This window comes from Mauremys mutica, chromosome 11 (assembly GCF_020497125.1).
Source record: "Mauremys mutica isolate MM-2020 ecotype Southern chromosome 11, ASM2049712v1, whole genome shotgun sequence".
Taxonomy (NCBI): Eukaryota; Metazoa; Chordata; order Testudines; family Geoemydidae; genus Mauremys; species Mauremys mutica.
This window is the reverse complement of record NC_059082.1, coordinates 40,931,098-40,956,436: the sequence shown is the minus strand read 5'-3', so window position 1 is coordinate 40,956,436 and position 25,339 is coordinate 40,931,098. Positions and strand designations below refer to the sequence as shown.

The following is a 25,339-nucleotide window of genomic DNA, read 5'->3' as shown; positions in this document are numbered from 1 at the left end:
TAAATTTGTTCCATTGTCCTACTATTCTTACAGTTAGGAATTTTTCCCCAAGATTTAATTTAAATCTGCTATCATGTAGTTTGTGGCAAGAGACAATTTTTCTGCATCTTTTTTATAGCGGTCTTCAAATACTTGAAAGTCTGCCATCATGTCCCCCCTTAATCTCCTCTTTTCCAAACTAAACATACCCATTCCCTTCAGCCTTTGCTCATATGGTTTGCATTCCCTCCCATCCCTTTGATCATCTCTGGATACACTGGATATTTGAGAAGCAGCAAGCTATGATAAATTTGTCAGCTAGCGGGACAGGTTGATGATAGATCCATAGCAGAGAAAATATGTAATTGAACTTGTTCTCAAAAAACACTGGCCCATTTACAACAGGAAATACTAGAGGCAATATAGGAAACTCAAGCTACCCCTTAGGACTGATACATGCCCTTCTTTCACCAGCGAAGAACAAAGCATATGTAGGACCACTACTCTGAAAGTCTGTTTTGAGGAAGGATACCTACTAGCCACCCTAAAGCATGCAATGTCCAACCTGTATTTAAACCACTGCTTGACAGAGCCAGACATGCAAAATTTTTGAATGTTCATAAACCCTTCTGTTTCAGACAACATCTAAATAATCAGGGTTAGGACTAGGCTTGCTTTGTGGGCAAGTTATTCCTTAACTGCCTACCGCAAGTTTACCATACACCTTCCTCTGGACTAGCCACTGTCACAGACAGGATACTGGAGTGCAGGAGCACTGTTCTGATCTAGTAGGGCAATTCTTATGTTCCTTCTGGACCAGGTCTGAGCCTACCTCTGGAAAAGGGAGCCATGAGATAAGACACAAGAAGGCCCTGTTCAACCCACCATAGCAGCACTCCAATATTTGGTGCCCAGCCATCACTTCCCCTGCCTCACACACAATCCCCCTCACTGGGATAATGTCAGCAGACATTAGACATGCAGACCCTCTGACCCATGACATTAGACAGCTGCACCAGCACAGGAGCCAGCAACAGAGCTGTAAACAGGGGAGTTTGAGTGGGACTTCTGTTGGAGGTGAAGGTATTTATAGCTATTTGTAGTTGTATTTGTATGTGTGGAGGCTGGTAGGGGCAGTGTGCTGGGAGAGAAGCTGAACCCTGATTGGGGCTGGGAGAGAAGCTGAACCCTGATTGGGGCTGACTTTATAGGAGTCCTATAAAGGTAGCCAGCCAGTCAGGCAGCAGCACAGAGAGCTGCAGCAGCACAGGAGCCAGCAAACAGAGCTGTAAATAGAGGAGTTTGAGTTTACAGGGGGAGTTTGGGGGAAGACTAAGAGAGGCAGGCAGAGGAACACACAGGCTACTGAAGGGAGTGTGCAGTGTTCTAGCAGGTGTCTTGGTGCTTGATGGGGGAGTTGTTTTTGCTGTGGGTGATGGTGTTTTGGGTTGGTTTGTGTTTCCCAGATTTACAGGATTTAGGTGGGAAACCTATGACAGATACAGAGGCAGCAGTTGTAGTGACCTGAGCAGTGGAAGACACAATGAAGATGACTGGATGTGGAAGCTGCGGCATGTACATGATTCCTGGAGGGGGTACCTGAAAAGAGTTCTGTCTGCATGAAGTGCCGCCTGATAGAGCTGATGGAAGAAAAGATCCGAAGATTGGACATGCAGGTGGAAACTCTGGTCGAGTTTAGAAGGGGGTTCGAGCGGATGATGGAGAAAAGACATGATGAGGCCGAAGGGAAAAAGCTTAGACTTGCAGATAGAACAGGACAAAAGAACTGGGTGAGGAAAGTGGATGGTGGAAGCATGTGACTAAATGAACCAGGCAGAGGAAAAGACGGGCCAGTGAAGGAGAAATAGAGCTCAGGAACAGGTTTGCGGAGTTGGAAAATGAAGAAGGGGCACAGCAAGTGGTTGCTGAAAGTGAGAGGGCAAGGAAGAAGAGAAGAGTCAATGGAAATGACACCAAACATGAGCCCCAGGAAGATACGGGATGGGTTGCAGAGGATTGCAAGGGTGAATAGGAATCGAGAGGACTTGCAGCCAGAGGTAACAGGGGATAGACCGGAGAATCGCACCGTCACCAGGAAAAGGCAGGTCTACGTGACTGGGAACTCCTTACTGAGAAGGATAGACAGGCCTGTAACCAGAGCTGAGCCAGAGAACAGAAGGGTGTGCCGTCTGCCGAGTGCTAAGATACAGGATGTGGACCTGAGGCTGAAGAGGATCCTAACAGGAGTGGGAAAGAATCCTCTGATTGTCCTTCATATGGGAACGAATCTTCAAATGGGCTAGATTCTCGCTGGAAAGTATCAAGGGATACTATGCCAGGCTGGGGAAGATGCTTAAGGAAAATCGAGGCTCAGGTGATCTTCAGTGGGATTCTGCCTGTTCCTAGAGAAGGGAAACAAAGGTGTGACAAGATTATGGTTATCCACAGATGGCTCAGGCAGTGGTTCTATAAGGAAGGCTTTGAGATGTATGGCCACTGGGAGGCATTCATGGACAGAGGACTGTTCTCGGGATGGACTTCACCGGAGTAGGGAGGGAAATAGACTTCTAGGATGGAGGTTGGCACAACTGATTAGAGAGCTTTAAACTAGGAATTGGGGGGAGATGGTTGAGAGAGATCCAGGTAATCTCCACACCAGATTTTAACACAGAGAGAAGAAAAAAAGCAAGAAAGGATACTGTCGTGGGTAGGAGAATGGACATACGGAGGAAAAGTACTGTAGATACAATTCTAATAGGTGATACTGGTGGTAGAATGTCTAGGCCTAATCAGGTAAAGAATGTGAGTGAAGCCAAACAACAAGAATTAAGATGTTTGAATACCAATGCGAGGAGCCTAGGTAACAAAATGGAGGAACTAGAGTTACTGGTGCAGGAAGTGAAACCGGATATTATAGGGATAACAGAAACATGGTGGAATAGTAGTCATGATTGGAGTACAGGTATTGAAGGGTATGTGCTGTTTAGGAAAGACAGAAATAAAGGCAAAGGTGGTGGAGTAGAATTGTATATCAATGATGAGGTAGACTAAAGAAATAAGTGACAGAAAGGATAAGAGTCTGTCTGGGCAAAAATCACATTGGGGAAGAAAGCTACTAGAGCCTCCCCTGAGATAGTGCTTGGGGTGTGCTATAGACCGCCGGAATCTGATTTGGATATGGATAGAGACCCTTTTTAATGTTTTTAATGAAGTAAATACTAATGGGAATTGTGTAATCATGGGACACTTCAACTTCCCAGATATGACTGGAGGTCAAGTGCTAGTAATAATAATAGGGCTCAGATTTTCCTAGATGCGATAACTGATGGATTCCTTTACCAAGTAGTTGCTGAACCGACAAGAGGGGATACCATTTTAGATTTGATTTTGGAGAGCAGTGAGGACCTTACAGAAGAAATGGTTGTAGGGGACAACCTTGGTTTGAGCGATCATGAGCTAATTCAGTTTAAACTAAATGGAAGGATAAACAAAAATAGATCTGGGACGAGGGTTTTTGATTTCAAAAGGGCTAACTTTAAAGAATTAAGGAAATTAGCTAGGGAAGTGGATTGGACTGAAGAACTTGAGGGGATCTACAGGTGGAGGAAGCCTGGAATTACTTCAAGCCAAATTTGCAGAAACTATCAGAAGTCTGCATCCCAAGAAAGGGGGGGGGAATTCATAGGCAGGAGTTGTAGACCAAGCCGGACGAGCAAGCATCTCAGAGAGGTGATTAAGAAAAAGCAGAAAGCCTACAAGGAATGGAAGATGAGAAAGATCAGCAAGGAAAGCTACCTTATTGAGGTCAGAACATGTAAGGATGAAGTTAGAAAGGCCAAAAGCCATGTAGAGTTGGACCTTACAAAGGGATTAAAACCAATAGGAAAAGATTCTATAGCCATATAAATAAGAAGAAAACAAAGAAAGAAGAAGTGGGACCTCTAAACACTGAGGATGGAGTGGACGTTAAAGGATAATCTAGGCATGGCCCAATATCTAAACAAATACGTTGCCTCAGTCTTTAATGAGGCTAATGAGGAGCTTAGGGATAATGGTAGGATGACAAATAGGAATGAGGATATGGAGGTAGATATTACCACATCCGAGGTAGAAGCCAAACTCGAACAGCTTAATGGGATGAAATCAGGGGGCCCAGATAATCTTCATCCAAGAATATTAAAGGAACTGGCACATGAAATTGCCAGCCCATTAGCAAGAATTTTTAATGAATCTGTAAACTCAGGGTTGTACCGTATGACTGGAGAATTGCTAACATAGTTCCTATCTTTAAGAAAGGGGGAAAAAGTGATCTGGGCAACTACAAGCCTGTTAGTTTGACATCTGTAGCATGCAAGGTCTTGGGAAAAATTTTGAAGGAGAAAGTAGTCAAGGACATTGAGGTCAATGGTAATTGGGACAAAATACAACATGGTTTTACAAAAGGTAGATCATGCCAAACCAACCTGATCTCCTTCTTTGAGACGGTAACAGATTTTTTTTTTAGACAAAGGAAATGCAGTGGATCTAATTTACCTCGATTTCAGTAAGGCATTTGATACTGTTCCACATGGGGAATTATTAGCTAAATTGAAAAGGATGGGGATCAATATGAAAATTGAAAGGTCGATAAGGAACTAGTTAAAGGGGAGATTACAACGGGTCATACTGAAAGGTGAATTATCAGGTTTAAGGGAGGTTACTAGTGGAGTTCCTCAGGGATTGGTTTTGGGACCAATCTTTTTATCACTGACCTTGGCACAAAAAGTGGGAATGTACTAATAAAGTTTGCGGATGACACAAAAATGGGAGGTATTGCCAATACAGAGAAGGACCGGGATATCATACAGGAAGATCTGGATGACCTTGTAAACTGGAGTAATAGTAATAGGATGAAATTTAATAGTGAAAAGTGCAAGGTCATGCATTTAGGGATTAACAACAAGAACTATTGTTATAAGATGGGGAGGCATCAGTTGGAAGTAACAGAGGAGGAGAAGAACCTCAGAGTATTGGTTGACCACAGGACTATGAGCCGCCAATGTGATATGGCCATGAAAAAAGCTAATGCGGTCTTGGGATGCATCAGGCGAGGTATATCCAGTAGAGATAAGGAGGTGTTAGTACTGTTATACAAGGCACTGGTGAGACCTCATCTGGAATAGTGTGTGCAGTTCTGGTCTCCCATGTTTAAGAAGGATGAATTCAAAATGAAACAGGTTCAGAGTAGGGCTACTAGGATGATCCAGGGAATGGAAAACCTGTCATATGAAAGGAGACTCAAAGAGCTTGGCTTGTTTAGCCTAACCAAAAGAAGGCTATGGGGAGAAAAGATGCTCTCTATCAGAGGAATAAATAACAGGGAGGGAGAGGAATTGTTTAAGCTCAGTACCAATGTGGACACAAGAACAAATGGCTATACACTGGCTATCAGGAAGTTTAGACTTGAAATTAGACAAAGGTTTCTAACCATCAGAGGAGTGAAGTTCTGGAACAGCCATCCAAGGGGAGTAGTGGGGGGCAAAAGACATACCCCTCTACCCTGATATAACATGACCCGATATAACACAAATTTGAATATAATGTGGTAAAGCAGTGCTCCAGGGGGGAGGGGGTGGGATGCGCACACTGGCAGATCAAAGCAAGTTCGATATAACACGGTTTCACCTATAACACCGTAGAGATTTTTTGGCTCCTGAGGACAGCGTTATATCGGGGTAGAGGTGTATCTGGCTTCAAGACTAAGCTTGATAAGTTTATGGAGGGGATGGTATAATGGGATAGCCTAATTTTGGCAATTAATTCGTCTTTGACTACTAGCAAGTAAATACGCCCAATGGCTTGTGATAGGATGTTAGATGGGGTGGGATCTGAGTTACTACAGAGAATTCTTTCCTGGGTGTCTGGCTGGTGAGTCTTGCCCACATGCTCAGGGGTTAGCTGATGGCCGTATTTGGGGTCAGGAAGGAATTTTCCTCCAGGGCAGATTGGCAGAAGCCCTGGGGGTTTTTCACCTACCTCTGCAGTGTGGGGCATGGGTCAGTTGCTGGAAGATTCTCTGCACCTTGAAGTCTTTAAACCATGATTTGAGGACTTCAATGGCTCAGACACAGGTTTGATATAGGAGTAGATGTGTGAGATTCTGTGGTCTGCATTGTGCAGGAGGTCGGACTAGATGATCATAATGGTCCCTTCTGACCTTAAAGTCTATGATTCTATGATGAATTAATTCAGACCCTGATCAAGAAAATGGCACCCCCTATTGTTCCCCATCTAGAGCTGGAACAGCAGTGTCCCCAGGACACCCTATTCCTAAGAGAAGTAGTTGTCATTCCCCTCATAACAGTGACATCACTGGAGGTGTCCAACTGCATAATCAGGAACGCATTGCTGCTTCAGTTTTCATTTGAATCACATTTGTGAAGTTCTCAGAATATAGAGAGACTAGAAACTTTTTTTTCCCCAAAAAAAACATGAAATCTGAGACTCTGCAAGAGTTGGTTGCATTGATGCAGGAAAGATTCCTAACTCAAAGTTATTTATTTTTCAAAAAAGCAGGTGTTTAAAATTTCACTGGTTTATCTAGGTTATAGTGGTCAATAGGTAAAGAGATAAAACTGCTTGGTTAGAATTGTCTAAAACAGGTTCTATCATCTTCCAACACCAGGTCTCTTCAAGTCTCTCTAGACTTCTCATACTGGTTTTGCATTCCAAAAGTCTGTTAGACAATGTTATATGCTGTTTAGTTTGTACTGTTCAAAGAGCCACGTAAAGAAAGCGTGTTTAGCTGGCCAGCAGTATTGCTCTCTGCTTGGGTGTCTGGGCCTGTCTAGGAACAAAGATCCAGTTCTACTTATAGTCAAGGTCTCCCCTTAAGAGGCTTGTAAAATGTGATCTTTGTCTCATGAAAGAGGTATGTCACAAGGTAGTGTTCCCTTGTTCAAATTTCTTATTCCAAACTTGGACAACACATGTATGTTCCACAATCTCGTCTTCCATCTAGACCAAGGAATTTTGGTATCCAAGTTTCCAATGCTGAACATCTGAAATGGAGCTTTCTACAGCCACTTATAGGCTTTCAAGACACAAGGTTGTACAGTTGCTTCAATATACCAAAAATATTATGCTAACGGCCTTCAAATAGGTAAGGAAGTGAACAAGACAGCCTCAAACCTTCATGCCAAATCAATGTAATATTTTTACCTGAGCTTCCTTAGAAATAGATACAGGATTCTAACTTGCTCTTTCCAACAGGTATGTGCCCATCCTCTCACCCACACTTATACCAATACCCAAAATGCTATAACTCAGTGTCTTGACATCAGTACTGCAGCCAAGCCCTTCATAATCCAGGCCTCAAGTACTTGAATGATAGGCCTTTCACCTATGTATTGGGTCAGTCAGCCAGGGTAGAACTAATTCTTGATCCAGGGTCAAGACTTTCTTGGTCAAAGATGATCTGCTGTGGAACTCTTCCCAAAAGGAGTTCATACATTGGTGCTTTTATGGAAGGATGCAAGTCCCATGTTTTATGGCAAACTTACCCTTGATTTTTTTGTGCCCATCTCTGCACCAACATCCTTGCTCCTCTTCGTTCTCTCATTTTAGGTATTAGTAGAGCCCTGCAAATCTGTGAATATCCACAGACCATGTTTATGGATCGGATGCGGATACAAATTTTGTATCCGCATAGAGCTTTAGATATTAGCTCTCCCCTTCCTTCCTAAAACACACCAAAAATAGGGAACAGATCCTTTTCAGATAGTGGGGTGTTGACTGAAAGACTCTCTCATTTGCCCTTGCGACAGATCCTTTGATTCTGGATGTCTGTTTAAACTAGGTTTTCTTCATTTTATTTTCAGTGTCCTGTTTTAATGTTTATTGTATGGTGCTTAGAACTCTGACTGGTCCCTCAGAACTTAAGTAAATAAACTCTTTCAGAAACAAATTTGAGTCAGTCTTTGCCGACAGGATATTGTTGGCAGCTGACAGGGAGAACTGTTAATCAAGAAAAAAAAATACAGTCAAAGCAACCCAATGAACTTTAGAGCAACATAGCAGGATATTTGAATATCTAGCTACACTGAAGAGAAACTGACTGCCAGATTACTTCAGTTCCCCTTCCCCAGTAACACTTGCCAAAACTCCCTAGCATCTTGTGTTCATTTCAGATTGCTTGCGATGGAGAGGAAACAGAGAGCAAATAAAAATTTTTTTTTTTCAAGTCACACACCTCAAACTTTTGAATAATTGCACAGGTGATTAGCCCAGATCAGTTAGATTGCAGTAGTAGGTAACAGATGTAGGTAGGAACACACATTAGCCTGTTTCCATTATGAATTCCTGGGTTTATAATTTCAAAAAATCAAAAATTCTAATCTGCAACTTCCTAAACATGTGGTCAGCAAGGAATTTTTTTTGTATTGGTTTCTGCTGCCTATAAAAAGAAAGTTTGAGATGCTTTGATTTCTAGTAAATAGATTTTTTTTGCAGGCACTTACATTTTTAAGCTAAAGACAAATAGCAATCCAGTGTTACTCAGCTCTGGATGGGAGCACTTGCAGAACAACTTCTAGCTGATTTTTAACATGCTGTGAACATCAGTGTCAAAATTCAGAATTTTCCAAGCAACACAGATTGAGCCATTAAGATCTGTTCATGCCCACAGCTTTCTGCAACCCACCTACAGCAGCTGGGAGCTTAGAAAACAAATAGGGCTTGTCCACACCACAGATGTTAGTGGCACAGCTACGGTGCTGCAGCTGTACCAGCATCGCACCATAGTGAAGACACTTGCTACAGGTGTTGCATCTCCGTGACCAAGAGGGATATACCCTCCTTCAGCGAGCTGCAGAACATGAAGCACATGTCATCTTGCTTCAGGGAACACTACTAATGACTATCACTTGGCGGTTTTGCTGTTGTCTCTCTCCATACAGGATGGCATCCTACATCAGGGAAAGTATTCTAGCAACTCCAATCTCACAATCAAATGTGAGGTTATTGAATGGACAGCTGTAAGAGTGAAGGCCCTGACTTTTATCAGGATCTATAAATCTCCATCTGCCAACTGGCCAACTCCACTCCTATCCACCTCCTCAGGACCTTCAGTCTATTGCTGCAATTTAATTCACACCATTCCCACTGGGGATACCTGAGGATAATCTGGATGGAGTAAGGCTAGAGAACATGTGTCAGTCAACCTGTAACTTCAACATGATCCTAAGCAGCCAATCACTTTCCATAGGAGAAGAACCCTGAGGTCCATCTTCTGCTAACCTTGTGGTTTTTGTTTTTTTAATTTAACAGCTAGAAAACAACCTTCAATGGATCACAGAGTGTACATTCCAACTATAAGCGGCCTCCAAAAACGTTGGTAGAATAGTTTTCAACTTGTGGATAAAGACTCAAAGCCAGATACTTGGAACTACATCAGTGCCTTCTAACAAGTTTTTGGGATGAAGTCCCTTGACACTGCTAAGAAATCTATACATCAGACTGTCAACAATTCATTCCTGGGTGGTCTTTTCATGCAACTAGACTACATCAGGAATTTAAGTCCGCCAAGAACAAGGAGGTGGTTTGACAAAGATCTTTTTCACCTTCTAGCTCAAACCAGGCAATGGCCAAAGGCCAAGTTCCTAAACAAGACAAAGCTTTCAGTCATGCAGTTAAATTGGCAGTTGCTGCAGCAAAGGTAGTACCATCGACCCTGGCCACCAGGCCACACTGCCCTGCTGCAAAGGGTACTCCCATTGACTTAGGCCACGCTATCCAGCACCAAAGGGCAGCTGCATTGTCTCCAACCATTGGACCATGCTGTCCTAGGAGCCCTGGATGCTATAGCGACTTGGGAAACTAGGCCATTTGGGCCACTCAAGCTCTACTTTAAATTCCCCCACAACCCAACACCCCTGATGGAGGGTATTTACCCAGCGACAGGGATGCATCAAGGAAGACTACACCAGGCCGGGGAAAGACACTTAAAGAAAGAGGCTCAGGTGATCTTCAGTGGGATTCTGACAGTGAAGGTGAGACAAGATTATAATGATCAACAGATGGCTCAGGCAATGGTGCTATAAAAGAAGGGCTTTGGGATGTTCGACCACTGGAAGGCATTTATGGACAGAGAACTGTTCTCGTGGGATGGACTCCACCTGAGTAGGGAAAGAAATAGACTTCCAGGATGTAGGTGACACAACTGACTAAGAGCTTTAAGCATCTCCCCTGAATTCCTAGTTTATGTAGTCTCCATGCCTGATTCTAATACTGAGTTAGAGGGAAAAAGTAAGTAAAAGAAGCTCTAGCAATGGAGAAAACAACAGAGGGAAGGAGAATGGACAACAAGAGGAAAAGATAGTGCCAATATCACTAACAGTCAAGTAGACAACAGTGGCAGTAAAATAACTACCTAATCAGGGAAAGAATCTGGGTGAAGCCAAGCAGAAATAGCTACGTCTGTGCACCAATGCAAGAAACCTGGGTAACAAATGGAGGAACTTGAACTACTGGTGCAGGAAGTAAAACCATATATTACAAGGATAATGGAAACAGTGCAACAGTAGTCAGCACTGGAATACAGGTATGGAAGGGTATGTGTTGTTCAGGAAAGACAAAGGTAAAGGTGGTGGGGTACCACTGTATATTAATGACAAGATCGACTGACCAGAATAAAACGGAAGCTGTTCAGAATCACTTTGGGGGAAGAAAAGTAAGAAAGTCTCCACTAGGATAGTGCTTGGGGTCTGCTACAGACACCCAGGATCCAATTTGGATATGGACAGAGACCTCAACATTTTTAAATGAAATACATATTACCAGGAATTATGTGATTATGAGAGACCAGTTTCCCAGATACAGATTGGAGGACAAATGCTAGTAATAAAAAGTTAGGGCCCAGATATTCCTGGTTGTGATAATCAACAAATTTCTTAACCAAACAGTTAATGAACCAACAAGACATGATGCCATTTTAGATTTAGTACTGGTAAGTAGCAAGGGCCTCATAGAAGAGCTAGTTGTAGAGGATAGCCTTGGTTTGAGTGATCGTGAATTAACTGAGTTTAAACAAAATGGAAGGATAAATAAATAGGTGTGCAGCTAGGGTCCTTGATTTCTAAAGGGCAACATTTAAAAAATTAAGGGATTGGCACAAAAGGAACACCCAGAGTCTTAGCTGACTATCCCTGCAGGATCTGGAACACACAAAAATCCAAACCCAGATTTAGGGGTGACAACTCAGTCAAAAGCAGAAGGATTAGGGGACTACAGAGTCAAGGATGTCAGGTTCTCAGCACCAGACCCAATTTAGTTAAGATCCAGGGGAATGTGAGGTAATTATTCTACACAGAGCCTCACACCATGCAATTCTCCTGAATCTTCAGTGCTAGATCCTCAGTACTGGACTGCTAAGCACAGAATACATGCTGCCAAGAAATCAGGGGTACTAGCCTTCAGCACCAGAGTCAACAGACCTTAACAAATGAGGACACCACGCTGACAGTATAAACACCTCTTCTGACACTTCAGAAAAAAAATCAGTGGCAACACTCAACCCAGTTAACCTAAGAAAAACCAGGACCTCATGTAACAAAGTTGGAATTTTCTGTAGTATTTTATGACACCAATCTGTGCCTCAGTTTCCCCTATACATTGCATTGTTACCCACTTGGGTGGGGAAGGGGGGGAGAGAGATTAAGTTTGCTGTCAGGGCAGACTAAGAGACATAGTTGTGTGTGTCACTTCCCTGTCTAAATGGATTGAAGAGTCATCAAGGAACAGTTGGAACAGATCCAGATCACCAAGGGGTTCAGAGACAGTGCAAGTTCCAGTGACTTGCAAATTTTGCTACCTTTCAGCAGGGGAGCTGAAAAAAAAGATAATTCCTCTCACTCTTTTGTTCAAGCTTTGAGGCCCCTCTGCCTGTTGTCTTCTGGAGGAAGCTTGGAGCTTTCTCACCTGGGAACTGACTAAGGAGGTCACACAGAGAGGGAGACAGAGCTTGAAAATAGAGTTTCACTACAGTGTGGCTATGGGCTGACCAGACTGGACTATCCATTAACCTTCATTCCTCTATTCTGACCTAAAAATCTTTCAGATTGTGTGTGCCAGGTGACTAATAAACAATTAATCTGGTTTTGAAAAGGCTGCCTGTGTGGTTGTAAATACCCACTGGGAACACTGTGGCCTGAAGGGGTACTGCACAAGCCTCCTGCAGGAGCCTGGCCTGGCTGGATTCACTGGAAAGAGTCAGAGAGAAAAATAGGGATCGCTAGTGCCAAAGGCCCAGTCTTGGAGACCATAGGCCTGTCCCAACAGAACCGTGTGGGTCCTTGGGGCCCAGCCCACTAAAGGAGCCAATCCCAAGAGACTAGTTATAGGCTGGGCACAGCCAGACCTTGTGACTGCATGGCGCTGGGTATTGCTGATAGTGGGCATTCTGACAAGTGGGCTACTCATATTAGCAGCGCACAAACAGTGTCCCAAGAGAAACTGTTCTTTACGATTCCACAACTCAAAGGAAGGAGGAGTCAATCCCACAAGTAGGAATACACAAAGACTTTAAAATTTATTTAAATGAGCTATACACATTTATAACCTTAACTCCATTTTAAGGCAGTGTATGGGAATCCTCTACAGAGCTTAGTCTGTGGAACGTCAAGTTTAGAAGACAAGGTGGGATACAGCTACAACACTGTATATAAGTTTAGAAGAGGCAGTGACAAGGTATTTAGTTTCTAGGTTAACTAGGATAAAATAAACAGAATCAGAATTTAGTACATCCCGTCATATGATTTTATTTTTTAAATCGTCTCGCCATCAAGTCTTGACTTAACAGTATGCATCTCAAATTAGTCTGCACTTTCAGTATGCAGTCATTTCACACCCCTTTCAATTGTGTGAACAATGACATATTTAAGTAGTATTTTATCATTTCCTGTGTTAAATGGTAGCATCCAAGTTTTCACTTTCATGAAGGCAACACTTTATTGCAATGCATAGAAGAGCAACTAATTGTTATAATCAGACAGCAAGACTTTTTTCATTAGACCACATCAATAGTATAGTGTACTGTACACCATAATTAAATGCTACCAGAAAGTTTCAGTTACAACCCACCATGTTCAGGTTTAGATACAAAAAACTGTTTTCAACCTAGTTTTCCCACAATAAGTACTTCCCAAATGCAAACACACAAACCTTTGATGACATTCAAGCATTTCACTCTGATCAGCTCAGAAGAAAGAAGATGATTAAAAAGCTACACAAAATGGAGTACTTGAGGGAGCTATGTGAAGGGAGAGAGAGAGAGAGAGAGAGAGATCATGTTTACATAACTTCTTAAGTTATACTTCTGAGTTGGAGTTTCCCATGCTTGGGCTTGGAATAAAGCTACTTTAAAAATACACACACAGAACTGATACCTGAACTTTGAAAGATGGCATGTAAATAAGAAATATAGAAGAGCAACTAATCTGTTATAATACGTCCACAGTCAAGTTTGAAAAATTTTGATCAGATAGTAAGGTTAGAAGCCATTGACAACCCCCTCCCCAAAAATCATTATTCATAGGCATCCTTAGTGGGCATCTAACGTTTACAAGACAGTCCACTAACTAATCCCTTCAGCATAAATAATATTCCTCTGACAGGCCCAAGAATGCTACTGGGACACCCTCCATGAGAAAAATTATAAGTCTTTGTTCTAAGCATAATTCTCCTTCTCCCAACAGTCAATGTTACAGCAGAGAAAGTTGTAGATATGCAGAATGGTTACCACTCAGTTTCAGGATGTTCCTAAACGTTAGTGTGCTCTAACACTTACTAAATCTTTTTAGATAAATGTTTCTACCTTTTTACATTGCCAAGATCCAGCTGTCACAGTTTAAACAAATGCACTGTTGGCCTGATATGTCTTTAAAATGGAAAATTAACAGTAAGAACTATATTAAGGCAACATTATATGCTTGTCCAGATAAGAACTAGGAAATAAACACAATTTCTACAAGATTTACACATTGCACAGCTATCTAATTTATGCTATACCTTTATATAAATTAAGGCACATTTTAAAGAAACAGGAATAGAAAACATTTCTGAGCAGCTTGGCAAAGGTAGTGTTGCTGCAGAACTTTAACCTTGACTTGAACTTGAAATACAGACATTATGAAAAAGGAGTTAAAAAGCCACTTCAGGCACTATGCCTACCCCTGTGGTTCCCCCTCAATTTCCAGGTTTCACAAATCACACTTTTATTTTAAGGAGCTCCTCATCCATACTTGCTTTGCAAAACACCCACATAAACAGGAAGAACAGAACATGAATCTATTAGAGTATTGTCAACAAGTACCAAGTAAACAAGCTGAAAAAAAATTTCCCCTCTACATTTTTCAGCTGTAGCCATCCTACACATTACAAGGCAGACTAGTAGTGAGAAAGTTTTCAAGCAGAAAGGCAATTATTAAGTTGCCAGTTTTCCTAAAGTAAAAGATTCAGGAAATACGAAGTTAAATGAGACTGCTACTGTCATAAACAGATAGTTAAGGGTTAAAGTCTCTTTTACCTGTAAAGGGTTAACAAGCTCAGTAACCTGATGAACACCTGACCAGAGGACCAATCAAGGGACAAGATAATTTCAAATCTCTGTGGAGGGAAGCCTTTGTCTGTGTTCTTTGTTTGGATTGTCGTTCTCTCTTGGATTTAAGGGAGGCCAGACATATTGTTGAAGTTCTCCAAAGTTTCCTGAAGTATTTTCTTCTATTCAGTATAGTGAGTATTAGAAAGGCGAATTAGTCTTATAATTTAATTTCTTCATTTGCAATTGTGTGTTTGCTGGAGAAATATCTTTATTTCTGTTGCTGTTAATTTGATTATTCTGAGGAGGAGGGAGGGGAAGTCTCTCCAGTTTTTATAAGTTAGACCCTGTAATTTTTTCCATCCTGGTATTACAGAGATAATGTACTTTCTTTCTTTTAATAAAATCTTTTCTTTTTAGAACTTGATTGATTTCTTCCCTTGTTTGGATTTTCAGGGGAAGGGGAGGGGGAGGGGGAAAAGTGAATCCCTCTTTGTTTGATTCAAGGAATTTGAATCCAGGTATCTCTCCTAAGGACTTGGAGAGGGGAGGGAGGAAATGGATTATTTCCCTTTGTGTTAAGATTCAAGGAGCTTGGATCTGTGTTCCCAGGGAAGGCTTGGGAAGAATGGAAAGTGTACCAAAACACTATATTTTTGGTTGGTGGCAGCTTTACCAGATCTAAACTAGGATTTTAGTTTAGAGGAGTCCATGCAGGTCCCCATCTTGTAAACGCTAAAGTTCAAAGTGGGGAATAAACCTATGACAGCTACCTAGCACAAAACTAAGGTCTTTGCCTTGGATGTTGACAGTTCAGAGAGAAAATCCTGTCCCTGCTTTGTCAGAGGACATGATAATTTGTGTGAGGCATCACTGTCTAGTGGACAGACCACAGGCCCGGGACTCAGGAGACCTGAGTTCTATTGCCAGCTCTGTCCACTAGCCTGCTGTGTGACCTTGGACAAGTCACTTTCCATCTTACAGAAGGGGAAACTGAGGCACAGAGGGGGGTAATGATACTAACCTCCTCTATAAAGTCTTTGAGAGCCTACTTATGAAAAGCAAATTTAACTGAACTAGCCCCAGTCAGACACCAGTACATCGCACACATTCTGCAAAGATGTTAAAGCTAAAGCACTTAAAGTATTTCACATGATGGCAAACCAATCTCTTGGAAGATGTCTGAAAAGCAAACTCACACAATACCTGAACATTAATGCCTATGTTTTAAAAAGAGTTCCAGCAATGTTTTATCTAAACAATTTTCTTTGAAGACAGTGCTCTTCACAGCTAAAAACTCTTTTTGACCTGGATTTCATGAGAGCAAGCAGTAAAACTTCTGGATTCACAGACTCCTTTTCTCACAATGAAGCTTGTATTTATTAGTCTTGTCCAACTATCATTCCAGTTAACTTTGCTAGCTCCTACTGTACAATAATGCACTCTTTCCCCAATGAAGATTTTAATCAGTAGAGTCTGATTTGTGACCTACAAGTGAATTCCACCAGTGAACAATGTTTACTTAATTTTTTTACTGAACTAGATATCCTTGCTACTATAAGTGATAAAGATGTGGATTTGACAAAAGCAAGCAACTTAAATTCCCATAAGCAATCACTGTTACATGACAAATGTGGTTTTCTACACAAGCATGAAGTGAGCAAACTGATATTAAACCAGATACATCTTAACTGTGTATAATTAATAGTATTAAAGGATAGCACTATGTAAAATGGGCTACCATGGGGTTTCAATGCATGTTTTTGCTACAGCCTGAATTGATTACCCTGGTCTCAGCTCTAGGCCAAAACTGTAGGTTTGTAAACTAGGATAAAGCAATAGTTTTGTAGAAAGAATACTCTACAGCTTTCATAAAAGTCTCAGACAACAAGTGAATTTACATAATTACCATATCAAGATTTACATAATACAGACAAGTTATTAAGAAGCATAAGGAACAGGACAGAAAATATAGAAATATTTTAATGCCATTTATTAAATAAGTGATGTGGCCTCATCTAGAATACTGAGTGCAGTACTGGGTCATCTCATCTCAAAAGAAATTACAGAATTAAAAAGGGTCAGAAAAGGGCAACATGAATTATCAGGGGCATGGAAAAACTCACATGAGGAAAGACTAAAGAGACAGTGATTGTTTACCTTAAAGGAAACAAGGAACATAAAAGGATATAAAATTATGAGTGGTGGTATAGCAAAGGTAAGTGGGAAGCTTCTGCTCTCCCCCTCTCATAACACAAAAGGCAAGGGGACAGTCAATGAAATTAAAAGAGCAGATTCAAAGCCAATAAAATGAAATGAAACTATCTGCACATCATAAACTGTGGAACATAAGAACATAAGAAAGGCCATACCGGGTCAGACCAAAGGTCCATCTAGCCCAGTATCTGTCTACCGACAGTGGCCAATGCCAGGTGCCCCTGGGGGAGTGAACCTAACAGGCAATGATCAAGTGATCTCTCTCCTGCCATCCATCTCCATCCTCTGACGAACAGAGGCTAGGGACACCATTCTTACCCATCCTGGCTAATAGCCATTTATGGACTTAGCCACCATGAATTTATCCAGTCCCCTTTTAAACATTGTTATAGTCCTAGCCTTCACAACCTCCTCAGGTAAGGAGTTCCACAAGTTGACTGTGCGCTGCGTGAAGAAGAACTTCCTTTTATTTGTTTTAAACCTGCTGCCTATTAATTTCATTTGGTGACCCCTAGTTCTTGTATTATGGGAATAAGTAAATAACTTTTCCTTATCCACTTTCTCAACATCACTCATGATTTTATATACCTCTATCATGTCCCCCCTTAGTCTTCTCTTTTCCAAACTGAAGAGTCCTAGCCTCTTTAATCTTTCCTCATATGGGACCCTCTCTAAACCCCTAATCATTTTAGTTGCTCTTTTCTGAACCTTTTCTAGTGCTAGAATATCTTTTTTGAGGTGAGGAGACCACATCTGTACACAGTATTCGAGATGTGGGCGTACCATGGATTTATATAAGGGCAATAATATATTTTCAGTCTTATTCTCTATCCCCTTTTTAATGATTCCTAACATCCTGTTTGCTTTTTTGACCGCCTCTGCACACTGCGTGGACATCTTCAGAGAACTATCCACGATAACTCCAAGATCTTTTTCCTGACTCGTTGTAGCTAAATTAGCCCCCATCATGTTGTATGTATAGTTGGGGTTATTTTTTCCAATGTGCATTACTTTACATTTATCCACATTAAATTTCATTTGCCATTTTGTTGCCCAATCACTTAGTTTTGTGAGATCTTTTTGAAGTTCTTCACAATCTGCTTTGGTCTTAACTATCTTGACTAGTTTAGTATCATCTGCAAACTTGGCCACCTCACTGTTTACCCCTTTCTCCAGATCATTTATGAATAAATTGAATAGGATTGGTCCTAGGACTGACCCTTGGGGAACACCACTAGTTACCCCTCTCCATTCTGAGAATTTACCATTAATTCCTACCCTTTGTTCCCTGTCCTTTAACCAGTTCTCAATCCATGAAAGGACCTTCCCTTCTATCCCATGACAGCTTAATTTACGTAAGAGCCTTTGGTGAGGGACCTTGTCAAAGGCTTTCTGGAAATCTAAGTACACTATGTCCACCGGATCCCCCTTGTCCACATGTTTGTTGACCCCTTCAAAGAACTCTAATAGATTAGTAAGACACGATTTCCCTTTACAGAAACCATGTTGACTATTGCTCAAGAGTTTGTTTTTCTGTGTGTCTGACAATTTTATTCTTTACTATTGTTTCAACTAATTTGCCCGGTACCGACGTTAGACTTACCGGTCTGTAATTGCCGGGATCACCCCTAGAGCCCTTTTTAAATATTGGCGTTACATTAGCTAACTTCCAGTCATTGGGTACCGAAGCCGATTTAAAGGACAGGTTACAAACCTTAGTTAATAGTTCCGCAACTTCACATTCGAGTTCTTTCAGAACTCTTGGGTGAATGCCATCTGGTCCCGGTGACTTGTTAATGTTGAGTTTATCAATTAATTCCAAAACCTCCTCTAGTGACACTTCAATCTGTGACAGTTCCTCAGATTTGTCACCTACAAAAGCCAGCTCAGGTTTGGGAATCTCCCTAACATCCTCAGCCGTGAAGACTGAAGCAAAGAATCCATTTAGTTTCTCCGCAATGACTATCATCTTTAAGCGCTCCTTTTGTATTTTCATCATCAAGGGGCCCCACTGGTTGTTTAGCAGGCTTCCTGCTTCTGATGTACTTAAAAAACATTTTATTACCACCTTTGGAGTTTTTGGCTAGCCGTTCTTCAAACTCCTCTTTGGCTTTTCTTATTACACTCTTGCACTTAAGTTGGCAGTGTTTGTGCTCCTTTCTATTTGCCTCACTAGGATTTGACTTCCACTTTTTAAAGGAAGTCTTTTTATCTCTCACTGCTTCTTTTACATGGTTGTTAAGCCACGGTGGCTCTTTTTTAGTTCTTTTACTGTTTTTCTTAATTTGGGGTATACATTGAAGTTGGGCCTCTATTATGGTGTCTTTAAAAAGGGCCCACGCGACTTGCAGGGATTTCACTTTAGTCACTGTACCTTTTAACTTTTGTCTAACTAACCCCCTGATTTTTGTATAGTTCCCCCTTTTGAAATTAAAGGCCACAGTGTTGGGCAGTTGAGATGTTCTTCCCACCACAGGGATGTTGAATGCTATTGTATTATGGTCACTATTTCCAAGCGGTCCTGCTATAGTTACCTCTTGGACCAGCTCCTGCGCTCCACTCAGGATTAAATCTAGAGTCGCCTCTCCCCTTGTGGGTTCCCGTACCAGCTGCTCCATGAAGCAGTCATTTAAAGTATCGAGAAATACTAATTTTACTAATACTAATCAAGAACTAATTTTAACTAAAGTTGGATTACCCACACAATCCACAGTGATTCTATTAGGTTACAATCCAAAAGAAGTTACTGACTCAGGGAAGGACCAATTAATAACAATTAACACTAGCACGTATGTGTCACAGCTTACTTTCATAAAAGGACTGAGCTCCCAACCTTAGTGGCATTAAGAAATAAGGTATGGGGAAATGACTGCAATAGAAAAAGTGACAGATAACCACATATAGATAAAGTTACCACATTTGGAGACTAAACAAAATAAATATGCAAACAACATGAAGTTGAGGTCAATCAAACATAAATGTGTCTTTTAAAGGTGACACCAGGCAATAAGGAGAAGCAGAGTAATACAGATGATTCCCATACAGAAACACATTTAGAAGATGGTTATTACATACATTATTTGTAGAGGGAAAGTTTCAAGGAGGTCTAAAACAGATATAATCATAAGGTAGCTTCTTAAGGAGAAGGTGGAATAACTATTTAAATCCAGACAGCATGTGCTACAGACTATAGACTACACCTTCCAAATTGAATTCATGCTATTTCTCTCTAGGGAAGAGAGGGCCCCTTCCTAATTCTTTGCAGGTTACATAAAACTGAATTAGTAGACAACTTATATAAAACAATTGTCATAGTTATGGATGAGATTTATTGTACTCAGGGCCGATTCAAGGATGTTTCGCGCCCTAGGCGAAACAATCTTCCACCTTGTGCCCTCCTCCCCCCCGCGCCCCCACTCTGAGGCACCCCCTTGTGGCAGCTCCCCACACCCAACCCTGAGGCACCCCCCCACACCCCAGCTCACCCCTGCTTCGCGCACAAGTACCCCAAGCACGCCATGGCTGCTTCACTTCTCCCGCCTCCCAGGCTTGTGGTGCCAATCAGCTTAGGCACCACAAGCCTGGTAGGCGGGAGAAGTGAAGCGGCCACGGCATGCTCGGGGAGGAGGCGGGGCAGGGGTGAGCTGGGGCGAGGAGTCCCCCTGTGTGCTGCCCCCCCCCCGGCTGCAGGCAGCACACCCCGCGCTCCCCTGCCCCAGCTCCCTCCGCCTAAATGCTGGCGGCAACCGAGGCAGCCGAAGATCTGGCCGCCGCAGTTGCTACTGAAGAAAATGGCATCCCCCAAATGCCAGTGCCCATGGCGACCGCCTAGGTCGCCTAAATGGTTGCACCGGCCCTGATTGTACTGGTGTGGAAATATGAATTAGGTTAATGTTAATAAGATAAGTGCAAATTTAAATGATTAATTTGCTCACTTCATATGCTTATAACAATAGCAAAAAGTTTAATAAAATAAGTTATGGAACTCACCACCACATGATATCATGGTGGCCAAAAATTAAATAAAATTCAAAAAGTGACTGGATATTCTTGTTAGCTATATAAGTGTCCAAAGCTATAAAATGTACTAGCATTAACTATTATAAAATGTAGTAATCCTAATGCTTCATGGTTTATGCCAATCTCTAACTATAGAAAATTAGGAGACCTAAAATGGGATAGAGGTTACTCCACATCTATGTGATCCCATATGGCAATTCCTATGTTCCTATAATGGTCAGATAAGTGAATGAAAGGAATTAAAGAAACATTCAGGCTAATAATCACCTTTCAGCTGCAACTGTGAGTCCTTCCACAAAAAAAGAGAACAGTCCTGAATTATACTGTCTAAAGGCCATACTTCATCTTTGACTGCTGCAGCTGAAACAACTTTGATAGCTCTTTAACCCACACATTTTTAGAAAAATAATTTTGCCCATTCTTTAAAAAACACTTTGGTGTGAGAGGTATAGCATGGCACATATGCCATCTGAGACCTCTAATTCCACAGGGCTAACATTTTTCCTGGTTCAGACTTGAACACAGACTCTGGTATCATGTGGGATTCAATCTGTAAACCTTTCAATGATGGCACAGCAGTTTCTTAAAGTACATGTAGCCTGGTACTTCACACTGGATGGAAATCAGCTGATGAAACAGGTGTATATAGTTTACAGGAGCATGTAAGCTCTCTGTTAAAAAGCAACTCTTCTACTACGAAAGTGAGGGACACTTCCACAGAGATTTTATACTGGGGAATCTACAGCAAGTCAGCAACAGACTTGTGTGTGCATGCCAAATATGACAGTTTACATCCAGTAGATGAATAAGTCACCAGCCTGTCACAAAAATAAAACCAGAATCCAGAACCCCCTATTAGCTGAAGTTCGGAGAACAAGGTCAATAAATTTACATTTCTTCATCAAACTGTTTGCTAGAGATACAAGAATAGTCTTCTGACATTCATATAACATCTTTCATCTTGAAGGATTCAATGATTTACTGATGTAGTTTCACCACAGGTAGAAACATTAGCAGTGCTGGCATACCCAAGGTTTCCATGCAGCATTTCTAACAGTGTCATTTAGACAAGTTCTGAGTGAAATCAGAGGTCATGTTAACTCCAGCAGCCACAGGAGACTTGTCCACACTAAACTAGCCACTGTTGCTAGCACCAGAGGAGCCACATTGTGTAAGCAGGACTGGACAATGTTTGACCAAGCAAAAACAAAAAAAACTGTAGTGTAGATACAGCCATTAGCTATATATAGCTATTTTCCAAGCTTAGCTTTCCAAGTTAGATTTTCAAGACTTTAATAAAACAGATAAAGAATTCTATTTTAAATTCAGTGTCCCCTGAATGGTATACAGGTTTAACTTAAATAAACAGTTTTACCTCTTCTGTGGCTATTTTTCCTACACAAGGACTTTTCACTAATATTTTCCCCTAGGAACCTTCAGTTCAACTCTGACACAGGCAGGGCTCCAAATGGCCAAGGATGTTTTAGATACACACCATTACTACCACCACCTGACCTGTCAGCATCAACACTGGAAATTTGTGCTAAGACTTCCAAGTATAGGCAAAGCTTTAGCTACTGATGCAACTAGCAAAAAGCAAAGTTTTCTCTATGGCTTTTGTTGGCTTACAACCCATAAAAAGTTGGCTTACCTTAAGAAACACAGAAGGAATCTTTTGGCTATGCTTCTGTGGGAAAGAGCTTCTAGCCTTTTATAATGGTTTCAGAATGAGTACATACAGTTTACTCTTTTCCTAAAATCATTAACTTCATCCTTTACTTTAGCTTGGCAAAAATCTTGTCATCAATAATGTATTGAAAATATGACAACTAAACAGAAATAAATGCACAATGGTTAAATTCTGTTTCCTTGTGACTGAAAGGCATGATAAATATCTAATTTACCAAAGAGGAAGGGCAAATGTTGAAGGGGCTGTAGGAGTAAGGAAGACTGCACATGTGGTGATTACACACAGTGATTAAGACATACTGTGATAAAAATCAAGTCTGAGATCCAGGCTATGACAAACAGTAATTTACAAATAGACTCAAAGGGTTTTGCAAGGCCACTCTTATGTGGTCTGAAGAGTGGGAAAGGTGGCAATTTTTACAAGCTGTTAATGTATGTTTAAAAACATTTCAGCCTATTGGTTCTTTATATTCAACTTTCTTAAATGAGACTCCCCTCTTCTAAGAGCTATGGAGCAAGTTCTCCTCAGAAAAAAAGGTGTTCTGTATCTCTCCAGGACAGCATTATTTGGTTTTCATTTTAATCAATGTAATACATTTTAAATAAAGTCAAAATGCTAAAGGAAAATGTAATACTAGGACAACCCAAACTTTGACACTGCATCAAAATGTACAACTGCATGAATATAATTTTGCCTGTGAGTAATTAGAGATATGCAGTGATGTTGTAGCCATGTTGGTCCCTGAAGAGCTATGTGCAAGATCAAAAGCTTATCTTTCTCACCAACAAAAGGTGGTCCAATAAAATATACTACCTCATGCACCCTGTCTCTCTAGTAATTAGAAATGCACTTGACACAAACACTTTACTATCTCTTGGACTAAAATATACTACAGTTAACTGGTTTCCGACATTACATTCTAATAAGAGGTTAGAAATAAAGTTGTGTTACTAAAGTGGAGGTAAATTTTAAGTCTATATTTGAATCAGAGTTAAGCTTTCAAATCAAGTGCTGTTTTTTCCTTATTCACACAAGTATTAATAGATTTTACTCTTCTAATCTTAAATATCCATTTTTTTCAGATCCATGCTAAATCAACTAATATCATCTGATGTGCACATCACTATTTTTAACTGTATCTTTTGCAATAATTTCAGTCATTCCACTTCTATAGTGCCACATGCATCACACACACTTCTAGTATTAAAATCATAAGATCAACATATATCAAATATAAAACCCACCACATCATGTAAACTCATCTTAGTGAGATGGTAAATCTCCAACAGGTAAAGATGCCTTTTGACAAATCTTCTAACTCAGGAGACAGTGTGGTCTAGTGGACAGAGCAGTTGGACTGGGTGTCAAGAGGCCAGCTTCTACTCCTGATTCTCATCTGCTGTGTAACCTTGGGCAAATCATTGCACTTCTTGTTTTTTCTTTCTGCTCCCACCCTTTGTCATCTTTTCTATTTAGACTATAGGATCTTCAGTGCAGACTGTCTATGCATCTGTACACAGTATAATACAATGGGTTCCTAATTTAATTTGCAGCCTCTAGGTAAGTAATAAAGGATGACTGCAAATTATGCAGGATCGTTGGAAATTATGCACTCAACTATCCAGGATTAAAGAAGAAACAAACCAACCATTGAGAAAGTCTGCAGGAGAATGGCTCAACTACCAAGAGAGTAACTTGTTTCCCAGTTCTGAAAACCCATTAGTGGGGAACCATTTGGACTCCTAAGCCTGTTTATGATGCTTCTTCAAAGAAGCCATCTTACAGTTGAATTTATGTTAAAGTAATTTAACCTGTAGTAGCCTAAAAATGAAGGCTGATAGCCCAGCTCTTTTAAGACCTACTCACAACAGACTGCCAAGACTGGCCAAATGAAGCATACCCAGGATCTGCCAGCCACCACAACTACATCAACATGGAACTTCTGAATATTTCCCATGGCTGGTGAAGCTAGCGATGGTATGACAACTCATGAAAGCTTGACACCATCATTTTTACAACTGTCATCAAACAATGATCTGACCAGATCTGGGCAGCCTGCTGCTGGTGTGTTAGCTACCAATCCTACACCAGTACTCCCACCCCATTGCTAGCCAAGGCACTTCAGAGCAATGTGGAAAATTGTCCAGAAGCAGCTGTGTCAACAAGGCTTACAAGAGACTTTGTCGCCTCCATGGTATAGGAAGCCCACATGCCTGCCCAACAAGATAGAGTTCCAGACCTCCAGGATACAAGCAGAGCCCCCCAGCTTCCCAACACGTCTGGCCCACGGAAAGTTGGGAGCCCCAGGGTACGAGCAGCTTAAGGATGCGGAGGAGGCTAGTCATATACGTGTTACAAGGCAGCCCATAGAAGCCTGCTGCTCCTGCAGCCGCCCCCGAAGACAAATGGGCCCGATTAGCAGGGGCTCGGACGCACACGGTAGAAAGAGCCCCCCAGCCACAACGCGGGAAGTGCCACCCCGGGACCCCACCCACGTGGGGCAGGGGCCCCCTCCGCTCGCCCCGGCGAAGACCACTGCCCGACAGACCGGGGAGCGCCCGACCGCCCCAAGGCCCTGGGAACAGCCTGCAGCCGAGCCGGCCCCCCTGGCGGACAGACCCCCCGCCGCGAGCCACCAGCCCCGCTCCCCATCCACAACCCCCCGCTGAGGGGCCAGCCCCGCTGCGCCTGGAGTACCTAGCGCCGGCAGCTCCTCCGCTCCGCTCCTCCCCGGCCGGGCGGGCTGGGGCCCCGGGCGCCGCTCTCCCTGCGCCCCCGCCGGCGGCTCCGCCCTCAGCGCCCGGCCGCTTCCCCTTCGCTCTCACTGTGGGGAGGGGCCGAACGGGAAGCGACCCCTGGAG

The 25,339-nt window shown here is 41.9% G+C and overlaps 1 protein-coding gene across 3 annotated transcripts in view; it reads right to left on the bottom strand.

Annotated features, from left to right (window-relative positions):
• Positions 1-25,289, bottom strand: part of CSNK1G1 (casein kinase 1 gamma 1) — a 287,722-nt gene extending 262,433 nt beyond the window's left edge. For all 3 annotated transcript variants that reach the window (XM_044979672.1, XM_044979674.1, XM_044979675.1), the window contains exon 1: positions 25,176-25,289. The gene's annotated coding sequence lies outside the window, so the exon portion shown is untranslated. The remainder of the gene's footprint in view (positions 1-25,175) is intronic.
• Positions 25,290-25,339: the final 50 nt, after the last annotated feature.